General features: G+C 43.3%; 1 protein-coding gene across 1 annotated transcript in view; it reads left to right on the top strand.

Annotated features, from left to right (window-relative positions):
• Window positions 1-14,392, top strand: part of LOC146689248 (histone H1.11R-like) — a 191,684-nt gene that overhangs the window by 18,829 nt on the left and 158,463 nt on the right. The window lies entirely within an intron of this gene.

Genomic DNA, 14,392 nt, shown 5'->3' on the forward strand with positions numbered 1-14,392 from the left:
TGTAATTATTTTGGGCACTTTTTTTATATCAAATTCAAAACACAGTAGATTTGGATATTACAAGCATTTGTTTTTTAAATTTTTGAGTTGTATTAGCTTAAAATGGTTAACATTTTGAAACTAAAAATTAATTCCTTAAAGTTACTTGAGCTAGATTTGTACTTGAAACTCAAAATATCAAGTAGAGAGTACTAAACCAAAAATGTGGATATAACATAAAAACATTTGTCAATGGTACTTAAAAATATTTATCTAAAGCTAATAAATAAAGTGTGTTTATTTAACTTTTATTTTTAAGTTTTAGTTACTTAAAATATTTTATGTAATCAGTTTCACCAAAAGTTTTGAGTAAAATTAACTTATTGGGTTTTACAGTGTGTTTTCTTCTTCTTCTGTTCGTTTAATGGCAGTTTACTCCCCAGTGTACGAGGATACCGCCACCTGCTGACCGAGCGAATAAACCCTATTATAAACTGAATTATTGTCAATACAAACGTGTGTTAAATCTGATTTAGCGATAGTCGAGTGTGTTTATGCTTGTCTGTGAGGAGAGGATTGTTGGAATAGTGATGATGATTTCCGCTATCACTGTCAATTGTCAGTAAACACTTCATCTGGCTGATGAATCTACACGTGAGATATTACAAAGTCTGCATTATTAACTCTGTAATTAGGCGCCATTCTTCTTATTTTACGGCGCTGTTGCTCAATCGGGGGACACTCTCTGTTGAGGAGAAAAGCATGAATTTCTTTGTACACGGATTATCCATTGTTTAAATGTCCCGGGTAGTCGAAAAGGAGGCAGAGCTGTTGAGAAATGCTAGGAGCTAACTGGGCGATAACCGTATCATTCAAATATATTGAATGTCGCAATGTTGGCAAAGAGAGGAAGTGACGTAAGATTTGCGCATGCGGGGTACCGATCGGGTTTCCGGTACGGATCGGGTAGTGACAGAGTGAGTGATTCGTTCGCTCGCTCTATGATTCAGCACAGGAGGGAGGGGGTGAGTGAGTGAGTTATTCGTTCGCTCGCTCTTTGATTCAGCACAGGAGGGAGGGGGTTAGTGAGTGAGTGAGTGATTCGTTCGCTCTATGATTCAGCACAGGAGGGAGGGGGTGAGCGAGTTGGATGTTCCCAGAGACTATCAAAGCACATTAATAGAAAGTTTTGTCTAATGTAAGCGTGGATGAAAGGGGTGTCACATAGTGTAGTGGCTAAGAGCTGAAGGCTGCACTGTAAACCCCAACAGTCTACCTGACTTATAAAGTTTGTGGATATAACAATTGAAATTCCTCACAAAGTTGAAACAACTTAAAAAATTTCTTTTCTGTTAACAATTCAAACAGTTATAATTGTATATGGCTTAGAAGTTAAGAGTAAATACTGCTTTCTTAATTATGATTTTTTAGTAAATTTTTTTTTTTTCCGAGCTCCGCATGTGTACATCAACTACGTCATGACATTTTCTCTCTAACCTGAACGATAGTGATGTGCGGATCGATACTGAAATATCAATTCTTCCGATACCAATCATTTATGTTCTAGAATCGATTCTCACATTAAAATATCGATATTTTAGTAATTTAGAGTAAATTTGTAGTTTATCACTAACAGGAACACAGTGGAAAGAAACTATAACATTCGGATTATCTACATTCAAAGGAACTACTTCCTCTTCCGTCTTTCATAGTCATGTACGAAATACGGCTGTATAAATGTCTCGCAGCCCCTTGGCGTGCACACTCACAACAATGGCTGAGCGTAATCGTGCAGAAGTATTTTACCTCCACAAACAGCTGAGACATGGTTTGCGATACATGTGGCAAAAAAAGTGCTCCAAGAGTGAGGTGTTGTGGCCATACTAGGGAGACATTCAAAGGGGCTGTTGGGGGGTGATAAGTACATTTTACAGGGTTTATTTATCAGATAAAATACGTTAAATGTCACCGTTATTATTGGCCGGCCCGGAAACAGCGGGGGTGTCCAAATTCAGAGGCTGCTTCCACCTGAGGACCCGGCCTTCGTCGTCTAAAGAAAGCCGGGTAGTACGTCACGAGCTCCTTCGGTGGAGTGAAACTCTGCTGTCTGCTCCTTGCTATCTAAAATATAACAGGGCGCTGACGTAAACTCTTCTGTTTAATTATTTTCTGTTTGACGTTTATTCAGCTGTGTGAAAACCCCGGAGGAACCCTCCCAAGGGATTAATAAAGTTACATTTTATTTAATCTAATCTAATAACTTTAATCTCAGCCAAACCGATTTAGTCACGAACAAATAAAACACTGAAAAAGCCAAACAATAACATTTTTAAGTTATCAAAGTGACTATATCATGTTTAACCCGAGTAGCGAAAGACCGCGGGGGTTTGAAAACGATGTTTGGATCGGCTCAGATATTTGAAGTTTACACAGCTACATTCTCACATGAAAATATGTTAAAAGTTTTTTTTGCGACCCAGAAAGAGAAATAAGAGTAATATTAAAACTAAGCAGCTGCCGCCATTGTTGGAAACTGGAATTGGCTGGGCCGCACTATGAATTCTGCGATATGGTTTTTCAATTTTGCTGTCCGGCTGGAAAATCGGGAAAAATTCGGGAGAATGGGGGCTCCGGGAGATTTTCGGGAAGGGCACTGAAATTCGATGTTCTCCCGGAAAAATTGGGAGGGTTGGCATGTATGGTTGTGGCAACATCACTAACCTTGTCAAACACCTCAGAGTAAATCATATCACAGAATATCAGGAGCGTATGGTGAGGCGAACTTAAGAGGAGGAGAGGGACAGGTGCTGCTAGGGCGAGACAGACGTCTCTCACGGAGTCCTTTAGTGCTGCAGGCAGGCAAGGTGTTCAAATAGCACAACTTCAGTTTTTTTATTTCTATATGATGAACTCTGCATTATTAAGTGATAAGAACAAGTAATCTGATGTCCTGTAATCATTATGATGCTGTAATTTGAGATACAATAAATGAAATAAGTTTTTGTACAAAGTATCGGTATCGGATCAGTATCATCGATACCACCCTGAATATTACTTGGTATCGGCTCGGAAAGAAAATCAGTGGTATCGCACATCACTACTGAACGACATTGACCGAAAATTCTTTTCAATATGGCTGCCCTTCTCGAGCGACTAGAGAGCACATTTGGAGAAACTTGTCAGTAAAACGGAACCTTCGTTATGTTTATTTTACAAAAGCAAGTATATTAATATGTTGCAGCCAGGAACTTCTTTTCGAATGCGCTGTTGTGTTAAAAAGCACAGACCCAGGTGGTGAATAGTTGTTCGCTGTTGTTCGCGCTCTTTTTTCAAACATAGATTATGTTGTCAGTTTTACAGTTTTAACAGATTAAAACACAGTTTTAATAAGAATCACACATAAAGAGAGGGTCTTAGTGATATTTTAACGACCCCTTGCCAACGCAAGAAAGTTTTCACAACAGCAGCCTCATTGTTCGGCAGTTTTTTTTTTCTTCTCATTAGCATCGTTCAAAAGTGACTTAGCTAGCAGTGGCAACTTCTATCTAAAACAATTAAAAGTAATACCCAGATTGAAATATAGCAAGGTGTTGTATATTTAGTGTGCTGATAAGGTTTTCAGTATTTTTATTTTTTCTTCCAAGGCTGAAGACCAAAGACAAAAAGACCGAAGAAAAAAAATTCAGACTGCAAGTAATTTCAGGTGGACACAGTAAACACAGGTGAGTTGAAAGATCTATTGAAGAGTCCTTTCTTCATGGCCATTAAAACATTTTTAGGTTAAAAGACCTGTTTTTTTAAATCATGCCCCTGCTATGTCACACTGAATCATGTTGAAAAGATATATTTTCATGGCTCCCCCCATTACCATTACCTTGTACTTCTTTCTACCAGTCTATTTTATTTTTTGACATTAACATCTTAAATGTACCCCGCCAGTTTAATTATTAATAGCTGTGTTAGTATTTATAATGCATTTTTTTTATCATGTGCAGATCTACCAAGGGTCAGTGGCACAGTTCACCTTTTGTGGTAAGTTATAACACTTCATATGTGGTCACATAAGTAAGTTGTTTCATCAGTTGTTCAGTTCTTATAAAATAATGTTGTATAATTGTACCAAATCACTGAGGATACATCCAATGTGTAAATCCCAATCAACAATTTTACTGTGATATTCGCTCGTGTTTAGAGAATCTCCATTATCTTGGTTACTGAGTTTCCATTTTTGTAGGGCCAAATTTGTATTAAAAATTAATATTTTCATATGATGTGAAATGACTCAATCATTTTTATTTTTTAGAAGAAACCATTCATTAAGTCCCTTAACTGTGGGACTTAATGTTAAGGTGCAGAGTTCATATATTGACAATGATAAATTTAACACAAATTAAAAGTTTCACCGATAAACACTCAATTTTTCCTTGCTTTGAACCCCATGTTCTATATAGATTACAGCTCTGATCTGGAGAACACTATTTTAAAATACTGTGTAGGATTTTTGTCAAATGATTAAGAAACAGGCTCTTTGGCATAAGAGACAGAAATGTTGTGTCTTAAAAGAAATGTCTCCAAAATTTTGTAGTCTGATGTCATGCAGTTTCATAAACATGTATCCTCCCCAAAGAATGACACCTGAAAACTTTGTGTTAAATTAACTTTTCCCCTTTTAGGAGGCGCCTGATATCAACGTGAAACGCACTGCAGTGCTTCCTGCTCTTCCTGTATACCTGCAGGAGGAGGACCCAGAATTCTTTAAGACATGTAATGTAAGTGTATTTTTGCATCACTTAGATTCTGCCAGTGAGATAAAATGCCATGGATTTTTGGGGATTTTTTTAAAATACAATTTAATACCGTAGCAGCTACCAAATTGTACAAGCAAAATACCCTCTCTTTAGAAAACCCTCACACACAAACACACACAGGTCAGAAGCAGGGCAAAGGCGTATCACAGCACTATGGCTACGCTGCAGGTGGCCCCAAAACCAGGCTGAAGTCAAGATTTAGTTTCTTTTTGAGATAAAGTCATGAAATAAAAAATTACTTTTTTTTAGAAAAATAACAAACATACAAATTATGTAATGCAAGAAGCTAACACGTTAATGTACATTTTTCAAAAAAGTAGAGTACCCTAACTCATTACAAAGTAACCCACTACACTGCTGAATGTTTTGCTAGACTACAGGTCATGCTTGTCACATTCTCTCAAACCAACCTTACTTATTTAATTGGGGCGATCGTGGCTCAAGAGTTGGCAGTTTGTCTTGTAATCGGAAGGTTGCCGGTTCGAGCCCTGGCTCCGACAGTCTTGGTCGTTGTGTCCTAGGGCAAGACACTTCACCCGTTGCCTACTGGTGGTGGTCAGTGGGCAGCCTCGCCTCTGTCAGTGTGCCCCAGGGCAGCTGTGGCTACAATGTAGCTTGCCATCACCAGTGTGTGAATGTGTGTGTGAATGGGTGGATGACTGAATGTGTAAAGCGCTATACAAATACAGGCCGTTTACCATTGATACTGTGTCTATTCCAGGCGGACGCATTGGATGAGTCAACCCTCATTGACATTCCAGTTGCCCTTCTCACAGTGGTTACCGACGGCGCTTCCCAGTGCAGTCCATTTTACTTCCTCAAGCATGGCTGTTGTGGTGAAAGGCGACTAGGTGATGCGTGATATTCCCAGATTTGCAGATGCATTTGCTGTATTGTTTGGCTTGATCTATGATCTGCATTTAGACTACCCCAGGAAGCTCGTTCACACATTTACCTTTGTCCAAAATATCTTCATGGGGCTTGATGCCTAGTAGGCAGGGGTCTGTCGTGAACGAAATGGCTCTTAGAGCCGGATCTTTGACGTGAACGACGCGAGCCGGCTCCTTATCGCGAGCTGTGGGTTTTTTTTTTTCTTTCTCTCAGCCTCTCTTTCGCACTTTTTTTCCGCTTCACTCAGCATGCGAGCCTTGTGCTTTACGCTGGGAAGAGGGGGGAGGGTCGGTAGTTACACTCAGTAGCACAGGAACAGAAGTTGAGGTTACTCTATTCCGTAACCCCCGTTCTCTGATAACATGAGTGAGGTGTCTCACTATGGGGAACGCTCTCTCAGCGTTGTCCTCAGAAGCCTCTATATCATTACTCCAGCCAGTATTGGCTGGCAGTCGTGACGCTTGCGTCAGGGAGGGGCCACCCTCCTCCCTATAAAAGGGTGTGACGCAGCGTCACCCGTCATTCAAGATAAGCTCACCTCTTCCTCGTGTCGTGCAGTGAGGGTGATCTGGTGAGACACCTCACTCATGTTATCAGAGAACAGGGGTTACGGAATAGAGTAACCTCAAGTTCTCTTTCAAACATTCGTTTCGGTGTCTCACTATGGGGATATGCAGACTCCCGTATTGCCAGATAAGCCCATCTGAACGACTGACTGCCAATTTAGGAGGTCTCGTGGGGACCCACACTTAACACAGTGTGGGCTAGAGATGGTGCAGTGACATCCAACCTGTAAAACCTTGCAAAGGTCATCTCTTCTATAGAGACACCCCTAAAAAGGGCCCAAGAGGTTGCCATCCCTCTGGCAGAATGAGCACGAAGTCCCTCCGGGGGGAGGGGGGGGGGGGGGGGGGTTATAAGCCAATTGGATCGCCTCAACAATCCAGTGGGAAATGCGTTGTTTGCTAACGGGCTTGCCAAGATGTTTTTTAGCCCAGGAAACAAACAGCTGATCTGACCTCCTGAAAGCCTTTGTTCTTTCTATATAGGTACATAAAGCCCTAACTGGACCGAGAGCATATAGGCGCTCCTGCCCGAGGCAAATCACACACGCATCATGTGTATCTGAACCTGAGTTTTTGCAACCGCAGGGGCGAATTCTGGGCAGCGGTTTGCAGTCTGCCATATTAAGGAAGCTTGGTGTAGCTAGCTTGGAACGGCTGGACGGCTAACGCTGATTTTTTATTTATTTTTTTCTTCTCTCGGTCAGGTAGCTATGGTGAGCTAGTATGACCTAGCTAGTGTGGTGGCTAGCGCTTGTGCTACTTGGCTTGGTGACCGTGTGTAGCAAAGACAGTTAGCTTGGTCAGCTAACTGTTGTGCTAGGTGCGTGGTGGCAGCTAACACACTCTCCGACCTGGCTCTGTGGTGAAGGGCAGGCGACTCGAAACGCGAGCCGTGCTAGCGCCCGGTGACCAAGGTGTTAGCTTGCTTGCGTGGACAGTTAAGCTAGCACTTATGTTCACAGTCAGGAGAGATGAGGTTTCTAAGAAGCGAGAAGAGGAAATTGAATTACGGGTGACGCTGCATCACACCCTTTTATAGGGAGAAGGGTGGCCCCTCCCTGACGCAAGCGTCATGACTGCCAGCCAATACTGGCTGGAGTAATGATATAGAGGCTTCTGAGGACAATGCTGAGAGAGCGTTCCCCATAGTGAGACACCGAAACGAATGTTTGAAAGAGAACAGGAGGGAGAGACTGTCAGTGGTGTGTGTGGAGGCGTGGAAGAGATGACCCAAACGCTGGACTCACGGTGCAGAAATGAAGAGGATTTATTGGAGGGAGAATGAATAAAGCAGGAACGATGGAGTAGCTGGCTGGCTGAAAGACTGGAAAAATGGCTGGCTGGCTGGCTGGCTGACTGACTGACTGAACATACTGGCGGAGAGACACATTACCATCAGACGTACATCAATGACACGACAGAGAACTGGTGAAACCGAGGAACTTAATACACAGGTTGAATGATGACAATGATTGGAAACAGGTGAGTACAGGGCTGAACATAATCTAACTAATGACACAGGAGACAAGCTGACACGGGGAAAAAACAGGAAGTGAGAACATTAATGTGGCGAACTAAACTGAACATGAACAAACTGAAATCACTGGGTCAACGACCCAGGAACCCTGACAGAGACAGAGAAAGAGCCAGGAACAACAACGTCACACGGCGGGCGACTGGACAGGCTGGAGGACGGCGGGCGACTGGACTACAGGGCACTGGGCGGGCGACTGGACAGGCTGGAGGACGGGCGACTGGGGGACAGGCTGGAGGACGGGCGACTGGACAGGAGCAGACTGAGCTACAGGTGACTGAACTGACGGGGCTGGAAGCTGAACAGCAGGTGAGTGAACTGACGGGGCTGGAAGCTGAACAGCAGGTGAGTGAACTGATTGGACTGAAAGCTGAACAGCAGGTGAGGGAACTGACTGGAGTGAAGATGCTAAAGGAGGAACAGAGGTAGGCGAGGCTGACGACGGAGCGGAGATTGGTGTGGCTGATGGCTGAGCTAATGACTGGGTTACTGAAGGGGACAAAACTGCAGCCTGGGCTAATAAAGCTGGGGCCTGAGCAGGGGACACCTCAGCTAGCCTAACCAGTGACAGTGCGAGGGCGTGAAAAGCTGGATCAGGAGGTGGATGACGAGGTGAAGTAGCAGGTGGACCGGTTAGCTCTTCCAAGCCTCCAGGGAGGTCAAGCTGGGTTCTAGTTGCCCTCAGCCTGGGCGCTGGGATGGGCACGGAAGGTGGCTGGACACCAGTCACCCCCACCTGAGAAACAGAAGCGGGTGTGGAGGTAGACCGGGTCGCAGCTGCCCTCCTCCTGGGAGCTGGCACTGGTGTGGGCGTAGACTGGGCCCCCGTGCTGGTGGGAAATGGCTGAATAATGGGTGTGGAAATAGTGACGGTGTGTGTGTTACTGGCAGGTTTATTGGAGAATGTTCTGGTTTTTCTGCCACCACTATTTACAGTCTTTAGAGAAGAGCAGAAAAACTCTTCCCAGTCCACATCCTCGTCTAGAAGGGAGACTCCTCATGAATCAGAAGTGAGTCTATGGTGCGTTTCAAGTGAGTAATCAGATGGTGAGTGCGAAAAACAGTCACTGGAGCTCACCATCGGGAGTGGCTGAAAGTAGTCCGTTTTATGGCAGCGTGTGCGCCGCTTTCTCCGGGAAGAGGCAGCAGGCGGGGTACACAGCCGAGCCTCTGGCACGGGAGCCTCCATTGAGCCGAGGTGGTAGGCGGAGCCGCTGTGCCATGGCGAGGTTGAAGGTCCAGTGAGTAAAACGGCTGGCGGGCGAGCGAGGAGCGGAGCAGCGGGAGAGCGAGCGGCCGAAGCTTGGCCTGTGACGCCCACTCTCCGCGGCGAATGCTCCGATGCAGGTGAGGCAGCAGGTGGAGGACCGCGGCGTCTCCGAGGCCCGCCCAGAGCCAGACGAGTCCCCTCAAAGATGTGCTCCCTCTCTGAGAAGAGCCGCTGTTTCCACCTGAGCTTCTCCGCCCAAATGGAGAGCGCTGCGTCCTGCCGCTCGTAAAGGTTCGAGTCCGCTGGGTCAAAAGCGTGTCTTCTCGGCACGGGTCGTGTCATTCTGTCAGCGGTGTGTGTGGAGGCGTGGAAGAGATGACCCAAATGCTGGACTCACGGTGCAGAAATGAAGAGGATTTATTGGAGGGAGAATGAATAAAGCAGGAACGATGGAGTAGCTGGCTGGCTGAAAGACTGGAAGAATGGCTGGCTGGCTGACTGACTGACTGACTAACTGAACATACTGGCGGAGAGACACATTACCATCAGACGTACATCAATGACACGACAGAGAACTAGTGAAACCGAGGAACTTAATACACAGGTTGAATGATGACAATGATTGGAAACAGGTGAGTACAGGGCTGAACATAATCTAACTAATGACACAGGAGACAAGCTGACACGGGGAAAAAACAGGAAGTGAGAACATTAATGTGGCGAACTAAACTGAACATGAACAAACTGAAATCACTGGGTCAACGACCCAGGAACCCTGACAGAGACAGAGAAAGAGCCAGGAACAACAACGTCACATTAGAAAGGTATAGTAATCATCCACAACTATTTTCAGTTGCAGATTATAAAGGATTCAGAAAGTTTATTCATGCAGGCCCATATGACAGAGAATATGCATGTTCTTTTTGTTTTCATATTATAATTTATATTTAATTGTGTTGTGGTTTGCAGTGTTTTGTGTTGTTTATAATTGTTTGTTGTTCAGCACAACAGTGTTCAGTATGTTAGCTGTTATACTTTGTTGCGTTTGAAAATAAAAGTTGGGCTGATTTTAACATCATTACAAAAAGTGTTGTTAATTATTTTTAATCATATTAAGGTTACCACAAATTGTCTGTGAAGGTTCTCAGTCATCCAGGTCATCGTAGTCAAAGGAGTTTGCAAAGAATAGCGTCTGGACTTCTTTAAGTTGCTTGAAGATGTTTCACCTCTCATCCGAGAAGCTTCTTCAGTTCTAAGGTCAAATGGTGGAGAGTCCCAGATATAAACCTAGTGGGAGTAACCCCCCACAGAGGGACAAAAGGACCCCCTGATGATCCTCTAATCGCCTGAGCCAAGGTGTGAAACTGGGTGTGTGTCCCAATCAGCCAGAGTTTCGGGTGTGTTCATTGTGAAACCTGGCCCCACCTTATCATGCGAATTCCTGAGGTCAGATGGCCCAGGATGTGAGTGGGCGTTAAGGCATCTGGGAAGGGATCTCAAAACTGGATTATAGATGGCAGAGAGTTGGTGTCGTAAACCCCCGCCTCTGTTCAAAGATGGACGCTCACAGTGGACATAGATGGCTTCTTTCACTCCTCTTTCAAACCATCTGTCCTCTCTGTCCAAAATGTGAACAGTGGCATCCTCGAAAGAGTGTCCTTTATCCTTAAGATGCAGATGGACTGCTGAGTCTTGTCCTGTGGAGGTGGCTCTTCTGTGTTGTGCCATGCGCTTATGAAGTGGCTGTTTGGTCTCTCCAATGTAGAGGTCTGGGCATTCCTTGCTGCACTGTACAGCATTAGGGCTGCCACAAACGATTATTTTGATAATCGACTAGTCACCGATTATTTTTGCGATTAGTCGACTAATCAGATCATCATCCATTGGACGTACAGCGTACAGCTTATTACACCAGCAGCATCTGCTCTTATATAACTATCATTAGCTTACAGCCATAAGTGTTTAAAGTGCTAACTAAAAATAAAGACAAGTTGATGGTTTATTAAATTTTATTAAATTTTGCCCTCCAAGGTGCTCAGGAACTTTTACTCGTGCACCATAGAGAGCATCCTGGCGGGAAACATCTTAACCTGGTTCGGGAACAGCACCATGCAGGACAGACGAGCTCTACAGAGGGTTGTACGGTCAGCTGAGCGCACCATCCGCTCCGAGCTCCCTGACCTGCACTCAATCTACAGCAGGCGGTGCTGGACCAAGGCCAGGAAGATCGTGAAGGACCTCAGCCATCCCAACAACAGACTGTTCTCTCTGTTGAGGTCAGGAAAGCGATTCCGCTCCCTGAAGACCAACACAGAGAGACTGAGGAGGAGCTTCTTCCCGCAGGCGATACGGTCTCTCAATCACACCACCACACAGTACTGACCCACACATACAGTTCTTACACACACACTGGACTTTCTGGACTTTGGTTTTGCACAACACTGGTCACTATATTCTTCATTTCCGGTTAATACTTGTACAGCTGCTGTTATTGTGTATATATTTATTTAGATTTAGATTTCTTCATACATTCTTATATAGTTCTATATTGTGTATTGTGTATTTTGTTGTACAGTTATTTTATTTTCAACTTTAATTTATATATTTATCTTTATCTTATTCTTCCCAGTTAAATTTACCCTTCATTCTAATTTGTGTTGTACAGTTATTTCATTTTTAACCTTAATTTATATTCTATTCCTTCCTAGTTAAATTTACCCTTTTTAATTTTTCATATTTATTTCCTATCTTATTCATAGCCTTTTCCTTTTTTGTTTTCTTTAGGTCACGAGCAGTTGTCCAAGCATTTCACTACATATCGTACTGTGTATGACTGTGTACGTGACAAATAAAATTTGAATTTGAATTTTGATTTAATGAAATTTGCAGATTGTTTCGGTGAAGTTTAATAAACTCCTTGCTATCTAAAATATAACAGGACACCGGAGTATATTCTCCAGCATCTCACACTTCTGATGATCAGCTGTCTGCTTGACATTTATTCAGCTGTGTAAAAACTATAACTTTAATCTCAGCCAAACCGATTTACTCAGGAACAAATAAAATACTAAAAAAAGCCAAACAATAACATTTTTAAGTTATCTAAGTGACTCATATATCATGTTTAACCTGAGTAGTGAAAGAGGGCGGTGGGTTTGAAAACGATTTGCCGGGAGTCCGGTGTTCTCACAGCTCTAGTGAGCCTTGCCCCCGCTAGCTATCGAGCTAGTGGGTAACAGACGTCTCCGAAAACGTCGGAGCGCTTTTGAAAATATGTGGTGTCTTGATAAACTGAGCAGATATTTGAGGTTTCCACATCTACATTCTCGCCTGAAAATATGTCAAACGTTTATTTTGTGACCCAGAAAGAATAATAAGAGTAATATTAAAACTAACTAGCTGCCGCCATTGTTGGAAACTGAGCAGGGCTGCGCTATGAATTCTGGGACACAGCTTCTTCTTCTTCGGGGTTTAACGGCAGCTGGCATCCTTGTAGATGCAGTGCTGCCATCTTCTGTTTCAGTCCGTTATTACACTCTTAAATACTACTACTTATTCCTGCGTCTTTTGGGATCTTTCAAAGCTTCAAACGACGCGTCGACTATTAAATCAGTCGTCGACGATTTTGATAGTCGACGTAATCGTGACTAGTCGACTAATCGTGGCAGCCCTATACAGCATACACCACATTGTTAAGTCTGTGTTTTGGCGTTTTGTCTTTCGGGTGAACCAGTTTTTGTCTGAGCGTGTTGCTGGGTCTGAAATGCACCGGGATGTCGTGCTTGGAGAAAACTCTCCTGAGTTTTTCTGATACACCAGCTACATAGGGGATGACAATGTTGTTGCGTCTGTCCTTATCCTCCCTCGCTGGTGTCTGGTCTTCTTTTCTGTGCCTCTTTGTCACAAATTGTTTTTTCATTTAGTTGAACTTGAAATGTTTGTCAGTAGGTAAACAATTAGTATTGTACAGGGTGGGCCATTTATATGGATACACCGTCATAAAATGGGAATGGTTGGTGATATTAAAGTCCTGTTTGTGGCACATTAGTATATGTGAGGGGGCAAACTCCTCAAGATGAGTGGTGACCATGGTGGCCATTTAGAAGTCGGCCATCTTGGATACAACTTTTGTTTTTTCAATAGGAAGAGGGCCATGTGACACATCAAACTTATTGGTAATGTCACAAGAAAAACAATGGTGTACTTGATTTAAACATAACTTTATTCTTTCATGAGTTATTTACAAGTTTCTCTTCGTTCACAGCCATTGACATGTCGAAGAGGTTAACACGTGAGGAGCGGATCGAAATTGTGTTGATATCTGGTGAACGCAGTAACCGGGTCATTGCTGCAGATTTCAATGCAAGACACCCTACGAGACCACCCATCTCCCATGCTACAGTTAGCAAACTGCTTGCTAAGTTTCGCCAGACTGGTTCAGTGTTGGATTTGCCAAAATGTGGACACAAGAAAATTGTCACTAGTGAAGAAACATCAGTGGCTGTCCTAGCTTCATTCAGCAAGAGCCCACAACGTAGCACTCGCCGCATGTCACTGGAGAGTGGCATTAGTCAAACATCCCTTCGGCGGATATTACCTACTCACAAATGGCACCCTTACAAACTCCAGCTACTGCAGCATCTCAATGAGGATGACCCAGATTGGCGCACAGAATTTGCAGAATGGGCAAAACAAAAATTGGAACAGGACCCTCAGTTCACGCAGAAGATTTTGTTCAGTGATGAGGCAAACTTTTATGTGAATGGTGAAGTTAACAAACAAAACCACCACTATTGGTCTGACACTAACCCACACTGGATGGATCCCTCCAAGACTGTTGGAACAACAAAAGTGATGGTTTGGTGTGGTATATGGTAGGGCTGTTCGATATAACGATATATATCAGATGACGATATAAAAATGTCTATCATTTCATTTTACGCTATCGTTTGTTTCATGGTGTCGCAAAATAAACTGTTTACGGCAATATTTTTTCATCGTTTTGATGGTCACTGTAGTGACTTTAATTTCTTAAAGTTCTCTCTTTCTCTTATATTTAATATAACCACACTACGGATGGACAAGTGCCTGTTTTTATGCGTTTTGGTTAGCAACAACAACAATAACACCATCGCCTGTCCGCTTGTTTATGTTCCACATAAACTTTTCACAATAAAGCTCAAGATCCTGTTGAGACTTTTCAAAATAAACTGAATCACGTGAAAGAGCAGATTATTTATGGATGAGAAGTAAAAAAGAGCCGCCAGGTGCTAAAAAATAACCCTTAGAATCAAACATTAGAACAGGCTTTTCCCCGCAGCACGCTGTGTAATAAATACTCACAAAGAAAACAGCGGCTGTTACAACTTATGTCTAAAAATGTATAGCTTCATGCATCTGTTAA

Source organism: Copadichromis virginalis, linkage group LG17, assembly GCF_057382275.1.
Source record: "Copadichromis virginalis isolate Kocher_CV1m ecotype Utaka linkage group LG17, C_Virginalis_male_GT1.1, whole genome shotgun sequence".
Classification (NCBI taxonomy): domain Eukaryota; kingdom Metazoa; phylum Chordata; class Actinopteri; order Cichliformes; family Cichlidae; genus Copadichromis; species Copadichromis virginalis.